Genomic DNA, 9,405 nt, shown 5'->3' on the forward strand with positions numbered 1-9,405 from the left:
GACCAGAGAATTGACTAAGCATTATCAATCTACTTTTTTGAATTGACGAAGCATCAGGTTTTCACTATTTTGGATTTCAGATTGTTTTACGATGTGTTATAATGTTTCATGTTTAATTTTTTGACGTGCCAAATTTTATGGTTGCAACTTGGTTTTATTGTGATAACTTATAATCATATTGTTTGGTTTTGTTCGGGATGATAATGAAGAAAATGACATAATTAGTTGTAGGGTGAAAGAACAAAATATTTTGTTGATGCTGTACATATTTTGCAGATTTGTTTTTTATTCAACTTTGTGTGTACATGTGTTTAAAACATTTTATGGGTTACATTTGTTAATTGAGTGGATATCTGTTGTTTAGGAAGAGCAAAAGGTCCAAAATCTCAACAAAAGTTTTGCACATGAGAGAGATCACAAAAACACTTCCTGAGAAATGCAAGTGGTCAAAATATGCGAAGAAGGCGTAATTGAAAATGAAAAAAATACGTCATTCGTAAGTATCATTCAACTTCAATTTTTCTACAGTGCTAAGACTCAGGAAGTAGAAAAAGTTTTGCATTTTCAAGAGCCTAAATATTAGATACTAAAACTGACCTTAATATGTAAACTAATTATTCTTATCAGCTTTATTTGTTATGGTCGAATAAATTTTTTTTATAGGTTTAAAATTTAGTTTTATTGAGGGGCTATTTTGATTGGCTGAATTTATGACCTTTTGGTTCTCTAAATTGGTCAATAACAACTTCGATTGTCTTATTAATGATGTTGAGTATGACACAGTATGAATTGTAAATGCGATTACATACTGGAACTAACATGATACGCAGTGATGGTATTTATGCTCTGTTAATGACCATGTTTGTTTCTATAGGTTGATAATGACCATTTTAATGACCCAAATAGGTAGATTGATAAGTAATTTGTTTGAAATTATTTGCAGTTAAATTAAGCTTAAGAAAATGTCATGGGCCATAGTTTACAGAGGTTTAACTTTGACAAAGATGCTCCACTTAAGAGAATAAATATATATGATGTATTTCGAATTTGGTAAATATCTAAAAGATCGGGGTAGTGACGCGGGTTGAACGCTGGTGGCAACTTAGGTAATCAAGTAACTAATAAGACCGGAGGTAATATTCATATTGAATCGAATTTTCTAGCAATTTGCTTATGTATACAGTTGTTTGATGATTGATCTATATGGATAGCAATTTAAATTTTTCATAGGTTTCTTTTGGATTGTCGCTACACTAAAGTCACCAACTTATTTGGCCAATCAGGGTAATTTGCAGCGATTCAGCTAAGGTGCCCTCGAGCAGGTCTGTTTGTGTACATGTATCAATTTAATGACAAAAACAATATTACATGAAACACTTCTAAATTTAATTCCTTTTCTATCTTTTATATTGGTTTAGGTCTTGAATCTTCCACACAAAATATCAGTTCTAGAATGCATACTTCATGTTGTTTGCTGTAATTGGTGAGTTTGCAGACAATGGGTAACTACCACTTTCTGATTAATACCAGGTAATGTGATTCATAAGTTTACATACTCAAACTTATAACCATATGGATGACAGCAATCTTATTTTAATGTGGTCCTTTTTAGTTCATATTGCTTTCCTTTGTTACTGGTCATTTAGTTACAGATATAGTTGAATCACGTACCCTTGGCCCTAGCAGTATCTAAGATATACTGCTGGTGGCAAATGTGTCCCCCATCAATCAAGTTGTGTTGGGTTCAAGTTTGGACTGGGGCAAGGGTAATGGGTGTGTGACTTTTCTACTATCACTGGGATTTAATGACTGCACGCCATCTATTTACTGTAGCATTGTGAATAGTCACCTAACCTATCACATTGATTATTTTGAACTTTCTTTCTAACTTACAATCTATTGTATTTAGTGTCCTACACTTGCTCATAATTTTTAAAATCCTAACTTTGTGTAGGTGTGTGAGGAATGGAAATTATGATGAAGCTCTAGATTTGAAAGTATATGTTAGCAAACTGTCAACAATGCAACCAAAATAAGTATTCTTTTTCTCTAATCTGTCAACCTCATAGCAGTTATTTTTAGTTCTTTTGGAAATGCCTTCTCAGTACCGTTGTTAAGGTAACCCAGTTGCGAACTTTAACGATTTCAAGGTACGTATCATCATCGATGATTTCAATTAGGGTTTTAAAAATACCTAATTTAACATTTGCAATACTTAAAATCATTAATTATATCAATGAGTTTTGAAACCCATTTGCGTTTGTCATTGATTATCAAAGCGAATTTAACATTTGCAATACTCAAATCGCTGATTATATCCCGATTCGTGATGATATGAACAAGGTTCCAACCATTGAACTTTAAGTGTTTGATTTATTGATTACTCGAATAGTCTCATGTTATTAGTTTTAATCTTTGATAAGCGTGTGTATGATTATAAGTGATTTTAGGTGTATTTTCTGCCGTTAGTATGCGATTATTTGCGGGTCAACGTTTAAATTATGTCAATTCAGGTGTCAACGTTATAGGTTGATAAATCGTGATTAATTGTGAGTTTGAGGTTTTGTATAATTAAAGGTATTTTAGGCCCCTGGTCATTTGTTTAGAGATCAAATTTGTCATTTTTGTATTGAATAAATAGTGGTATTATTGGTGATTTGTGTATCACTTGTGTACCTAGCTATCTTGGTAGCAATTGGTATCTCAGATGTACAAGGTTTGTTGTTGCCAGCCCATTTTTAATTTCACTGGTTCAGTTATCTAGAACACTAATAGTACCTGGAGGTAAGTGATTCTTAAATGTATTTATTCTTAAATGTATTTTTAATTACATGTATATACAGATGGAAGACCGAACGAATGTTGGCATGGAATGAAGGCAACAATAAGCAATTGTTAAGGTTTGTGATTATATATCTTACACCCTTTTAGCATTTTGAACAATTACACTTGGTCTTTCACTTTCATACATTGTTGATATATGTACGATCTCCATTGTTTGGTCATGAATTAAGTTGCTACAACTTTGAATCACGGTTCCTTTTCGATGGCAAATGACCAAACCTGAGAACCGAGTAACAAAAATATGAAGGTGTTTTTATTTTGACACTTGACAGTTTTGACTTTATTTTGAGCTGTTTTTATTTTGAGTTTATTGATCTTAAATGTATATTTATATACATTGCCAACATTAATTTTGAGTTTATTTTTATGCAGACCAGAAATGAAAACATTGTCAATGTTACTTTAATATTTGTTGGATCATTAACATAAATGACTTAATAAGATTTTTCATTTAAAAATTATCTATAAAAAATTCCCGCGAATACGCGAGTTATAAACTAGTTGGAAAAAAAAAAAAAAATACGGAGTAATCAAAAACAGAAAACCTAATCGTCCTTTTTCCCATCTACAGCCGCCATCATCCCAACCCTCAATTCTCTACTACAAGTACTTATTATATATAGGGAGATGATATCTCTAACATTCATTTTACTTGTTCCACCACAATTTAAAGCTTTTTTTCTTAAATATCCCTCAATAAATTATAACAAAAAGTTTTAAACAATTTGTGTAAGCTTTTCATTAAGGGCAGTTTAGTCAATTATGGTGGAACAAATAAAATGGGTGGTGGAAATATCATCTCCCATATATATGTGGCCGAATCTCTCGTCTCATCATAATATATAATTTCGGAAGCAAATCATAAAGATTGTTTATCTATTCAGTTTCTCAAAATTTCTATAAGAATTTGATAGCTACATGGTAATTTTTCGGTATGATGAGTTCTCATAAAGATTATGTCTTTAACTACTATTCAACTTGTATTATTATATGTTTCTGATGTGTTTTGATTAACAGGATCTTATGTAAATTAGATAACTGAAACATACAGATTTTGTATTATGTTTGTTGGTTATCGGTTACAGTAAAATTTACTTATTAATATTCTGATACTTAAGTTCATTTTCCCCAAATTGCGTAAAACCTAATTTCAAAATTTTGATGATCTGTATTATTATATGTTTTTATTTACTTTCTAACCTAAGATATACTTATAAATTCACTTAGTCACCTTGTCTGTGGACTTATGCCCAAAAATAAAAATGGTAATTTTGTGGAAGTTTATCGCAAACATAATGCGCTTGTTTATTTAGTACTTAGTAGCTGTATTTTTTTTTTATTTTTTTTTTTTTTGTAAATGTCATTTTATGATTACATTATATTTCGTTTTTACTTTGCTGCGTATATTTTGTTATTTACATATAGAATTCATTCATATTCATATATATGTAAAAGCAAATCTGGATCAATCATTACAAATGAGCTGTTATTAATTGGATACATATGCATCGAAAATTTTACACGCACATCCATATCAGTTTTATGGTTCTTGTTGATACTTGAGTTCATATATGATTGTAACCCGATTCTATTGATAAGTAGTGTTCATGTTTTTCAGTAAAGGATGATACCTTAGGAGAGGCTACCGACGTGTTAACTCATAACTATTTACATTAAGGCTTGCTCATATTTTGGAACTAAGTATGTATGCTGTTTTTCCTCTTACCGATTTAAGCCAAAATCATTTCAAATGATAACAAAAATTCTTCCAAGGTTTTTTTAGACGTCAAATACACATTACCGGATGTCAACATGTTATACGTTATGTATAGAACATCAAGTAAGCATTTTCTGACTCGTTTATAGCCGGAATTGGTATAAATGTGACCATTTACATTCTTAGCTAGCCTATCAAGTAGTTTCATATGGCTTTAGTAAGAAAAGTTGAGTACTTTGGTGTCCTTTACATACATTATACATTATCCTATAAAATATAAGAACACTATAGCTAACTTTGGTTTTAATACCGTTTTAGATTGTAGATTCATTCCCTCAACAACACGAATCTTCATTCTATCACAAACGCTATCCGGATCATGTTGTATGAGATAATGCAATCCCCTCCCTGGTTAGCCCTCCGATATATTTTTTTTTTCTCCATTTTAGAATTACATGTATTTCTTAGCTTCGTTGATCTTATATATACTCACTCTGGATTTTTACAAGTAATATCGGGTGGCGGCTGCCATTTACTCATCAAAAAGATCTATTTTGGTTGTGGTTGATCTATAACACTTTAATAAGGTAAAATAAAAACATTTAGATTTAAGGATACAATTCAGAAGTTGAAGTATTTGATATGTTTTGACCATATTTGACATTGATTTTTAAACTTTAGGTATCTGGACAAAAGTGTTCACTACTATTCTATATCAGTAACTTACTGGTGGCGGATCGAAGAATACGTTGTTGGTTGTTCATACACTTGATTTTGGTGAGCTGTATATCGCCATTGGTTTGTCTTCTAGGACCGACACTCAGGTAATTTACATCGATCTAACAAATGGGTCCTTACACCATTGTCGTTATCAAAGATTGCATAATCCCCTAAATTCGTTTGCTACTAGCTATGTATATACATAACAACACAAATATTATTGTAAAATCGACAACACATGAAAAGTAAAATCTAGAGAATTGAATATCAAATGCTTCAATCCATTTTTTTTATTGTAAAATTTGAATACAAAAAACTATAATCTACAATACCATCGTTGACTTTATACTATGATTAACTAATAAAAAATTACAACATAACCCGTTACAAATGTAACAATTGCAATATATTTTTCTCAACTATATAAGACTTGAATATTATTACCTAAACTCTTTACAACAACTTCGATTCTCTATTTATTTTTCTATAAGTTTCTCAAAAGAAAGTGCACTCTGAATCTCAAGGTGAACTATAACACTGGTACCAATGGCCATGGACTAAAAACGGTAATGATTTGCGTGATTTTTGGATAACTACTTGTTATTTGAGCAAGGAATATAGCATCGAGCATGTTGAGTACCTTCACGGCGAGTTTCTTTTTTAAAGGATTCCCCAAGTGCCTTCGTAGTTACATCCTTGTAAAGCTTAATAATTTTCTTTCTAGATTCTCACCTTGATTTAACATCAAAATCAAATATAATTTTGTCATAATATCACTTTGACATTATGTTGTTACAAATAGCTTCACATCGTTTTTGAGTAAATAGGTCTACTAAAAATGAGAATCAATCGGTGAATGATGATGAGTAAGTGTTATAGAATTTTCTTATTGTGTTTTTACTCGACAATGTTTTGATGGTTAGGTGTTAATGATATTTTGGTAAATTTATATTTGATTTTGATATTAAACATCTAACCATAAAAATGTTATCGAGTTAACAAATAGTAATAAAATTCTATAGCACTCACACTTTATCATCATTCACCGATTGATTCTCATTTTCAGAAGACCTATTTACCCAAAAAGGAAGTAATGCTATTTGTAACAACACAAGTCAAAATGATATTTTGATGAATTTATATTTGACTTCGATGTTAGATCTTGGTGAGAATATAGAAAGAATGTTCTTAAGCGTTATGAGGATGTGATTACAGAAGCATTTGAAGAATTCTTTAAAAAGCAACTCATCGTGGAAGTATTCGACATGCTCGATGCTATTTCTTTCCTCAAATCACAAATAGTTATTCGAAAATCATGAAAGTCGTTATCGCTTTTAGTCAATGGTTATTGGTACCAATGGTATGGTTCACTTTGAGATTGACAATGCACTTTCTTTGGGTAATTCAAAGAGAAATAAATAGTGAATTGAAGTTGTTGTAAAGAGTTTTGGATAGTAATAATATAGGACATGGTAATATGTTGTAATTGATGATGCTGTAAGTGGTTGTGCTGTATAATTTCTAATAAAAGTTAGTTACTACTGTAACTCGCACTGTAATAGTGATCATGTTGTTGATTTCAGTTCACCGTATTCAAGTTTTATTATAAAAGAAATGACAAAATTACACTGGGGGTCCCTGTGGTATTTCCAAAAGTACAACTGGGGTTCAAAAGAATTATTTGACTTGATGAGTCCTCGTGGTATGCATTTGTTTCGCGGAGGGTCCAAATCGCTAATAGACGTAAAAGATTAGGTTAAATCCACTCACATGATAAGCATGTGAGGGTAAAATAGTCATTTCATAATTATCTTAACTTTTAACCTGTAATTTCATCACTAACCTTTAACAATTTTTACAAATTAAGAGAACCCACATCAAAACCTTTAACAACTTTACAAATGGAATCGAGCTTTGGAACCACCATCACTGTCATTGCAACTTCGATATCACGTACCACCACTGTCATGGTAACTCTGATTTCACCCACCGCCACCATCGTCGCAACTGCATCGTCACCCATCACCAACGTCGCTCTAACTCTGTCGGAACCACACCCACCGTCACTGCAACTATGATTTCACCCATCACCACCTTCGTTGCTACTCCATTGCCATCGTCGCTCTAACCACTGTCGGAACCACTGCCGACGACGAGATTAAGGAGCAAGAATTGTAGCTCGAAATGGTTCTATTTGACCCAAGAACAAATGGTCTCCTGCGAGCGAGAGAACAAATTAATTTGTTTCGGAAGTTGTAGATTGAAAGGGTATAGATTCTAAAGTTGCAGCCACCACCACGTGTTGAATGGTTCACCACCGTCCTTTCGGATCAGGTAAGAAGAAATCGTTTTAAGCTTTCTTCAAATCTTGATGGTGGTGTTTGATTTTGAATATTTCTATTTGTTATTTTTATAAACTAGTTTAATACCCGCGAATTCGCTGGATTTTGATAGGCGTATTAATGTACAATGTAACATAATTGCTTGATGTTATAACTATTTGACAATTATTTCACAAGTATGTTAATAACAAGAGAAGTGGTTATGTGCGCTTCGCTGCACGAACCACATTCCGTTTATTTTATACCATATTTGTTTTACAGAGGTTGAAGAACTCGAAAATCGGGGAGAACTCGGTCGGGCATTTTTTAGGAGTTCTCGACAACTCGGGGAGAACTCGGATGTTGACTAACGTTGACTTTTTAAATATAATTATATATTTGTAATATATATGAACATATAATATATATTCTAGATACATAAAAACATGACTTTTTTGTTTCGTTGGTCCTTCAATTATACACGAAATTGCAATCCGAGTTCCTCAAGTTTTTTTTGGATTTTCGAGTCCTTAAAATTGCAAAATTTTGCAATCCGCGTCCCTCCGTCTAACTTCCGTCTAAATTGACCGTTAACCCTTGACATGTGCATTGCATGTGAGGGTAAAATCGTCTTTTTACTCTTTTCTTCATTAAAAACGAGGGACCACCGGTGCAAGGGACCATCGGCGTGAAAAATTTATAAATTTTTAATTTATAAAAATAAAGAGTTAAATATATATATATATATATATATATATATATATATTTAATTTGTACATTTTAATTAAAAAAACACACAAATCTTAAAAGTTAAAACTTTATTATCACTCTCGTTCGAAGCATCTTTCATCACTTAAAATTACTAACTTGATTAAACGTTTTTGACTCATTGCATCAGATGATTGTATAAGAGTACAGGATAAATACGTACACAGTATACAACAACATCATCTACGTAATCTATAAATATAAATATAAATATAAATATAAATATAAATATAAATATAAATATAAATATAAATATTAATGATAAAGATTAAAAATTAAAGATGAAGATATACGAGTATTTATATACCATTACGTAATCTTGGAAAGTGAAAATAGAAAAATTCATTTGTTGGAAATAGTAGGATTCGAAATAGTAAAAACCTGAATGTCAAAAATCATGATCAGTAAAAACATATAAACTGAAAGCAGTAATCTTTTTTACTAGATCTACAACATAAATACTTCATCTTCCTTGTTATTCTTTCTTAAAAATATTCTGCTATTATGAAATTCACTATAAAAATATATCTTTCAAATGCTCCCACACTTCCCAAACTAACACTAAACTTCAAAAAACCTCACAATAAACTAGTAAATACTTATCACTTGAATTTCGTTGGTGATGCCCCTCTCAGTAGATTTCTGAGGTGTTTCTCAACCAAATTTGATGTTTCACTAAGGTCAGACAAGTATCCATAAACACGAATCTGCAATTAATTGGGTTAATTAACATGTAGTTTGTTCCAGAGGCCTCAATAATCAATTGGGTTCACACTTCTTGCTCGATCGTTAGGAAAATTGAAAAATAGATATCGAAGGAAAATTGAATCTGAGGTACAAAGAAATGAAAAAAGGTTTTTTAATCCTTGTATAAACTTGGAGATTACAGAACATGGAGACTTTCATCTCTATAATTTGGGTTTTTTGTCAATATTTTGTCAATATTATATTTTATTAATTCTTATTTAATTTAATACCTAATCCATTGATATATATATATATATATATATATATATATATATATATATATATATA

The 9,405-nt window shown here is 31.2% G+C and overlaps 2 long non-coding RNA genes across 3 annotated transcripts; both read left to right on the top strand.

Moving 5' to 3' along the window:
* Window positions 1–273: 273 nt before the first annotated feature.
* Window positions 274–1,511, top strand: LOC139876410 (uncharacterized). The gene is made up of 4 exons (XR_011768080.1): window positions 274–496; window positions 1,076–1,133; window positions 1,231–1,322; window positions 1,419–1,511. It is a non-coding gene; the product is annotated as an uncharacterized lncRNA (long non-coding RNA).
* A 2,160-nt stretch (window positions 1,512–3,671) lies between these two features.
* Window positions 3,672–7,743, top strand: LOC139877598 (uncharacterized). Of its 2 annotated transcripts, XR_011768689.1 has the most exons (5): window positions 3,672–3,765; window positions 4,880–4,972; window positions 5,071–5,148; window positions 5,243–5,385; window positions 6,865–7,743. It is a non-coding gene; the product is annotated as an uncharacterized lncRNA (long non-coding RNA). The 2 variants fall into 2 exon arrangements; XR_011768688.1 differs by having other exon boundaries at window positions 4,880–5,148.
* Window positions 7,744–9,405: the final 1,662 nt, after the last annotated feature.

This window comes from Rutidosis leptorrhynchoides, chromosome 11 (assembly GCF_046630445.1).
Source record: "Rutidosis leptorrhynchoides isolate AG116_Rl617_1_P2 chromosome 11, CSIRO_AGI_Rlap_v1, whole genome shotgun sequence".
Lineage (NCBI taxonomy): Eukaryota > Viridiplantae > Streptophyta > Magnoliopsida > Asterales > Asteraceae > Rutidosis > Rutidosis leptorrhynchoides.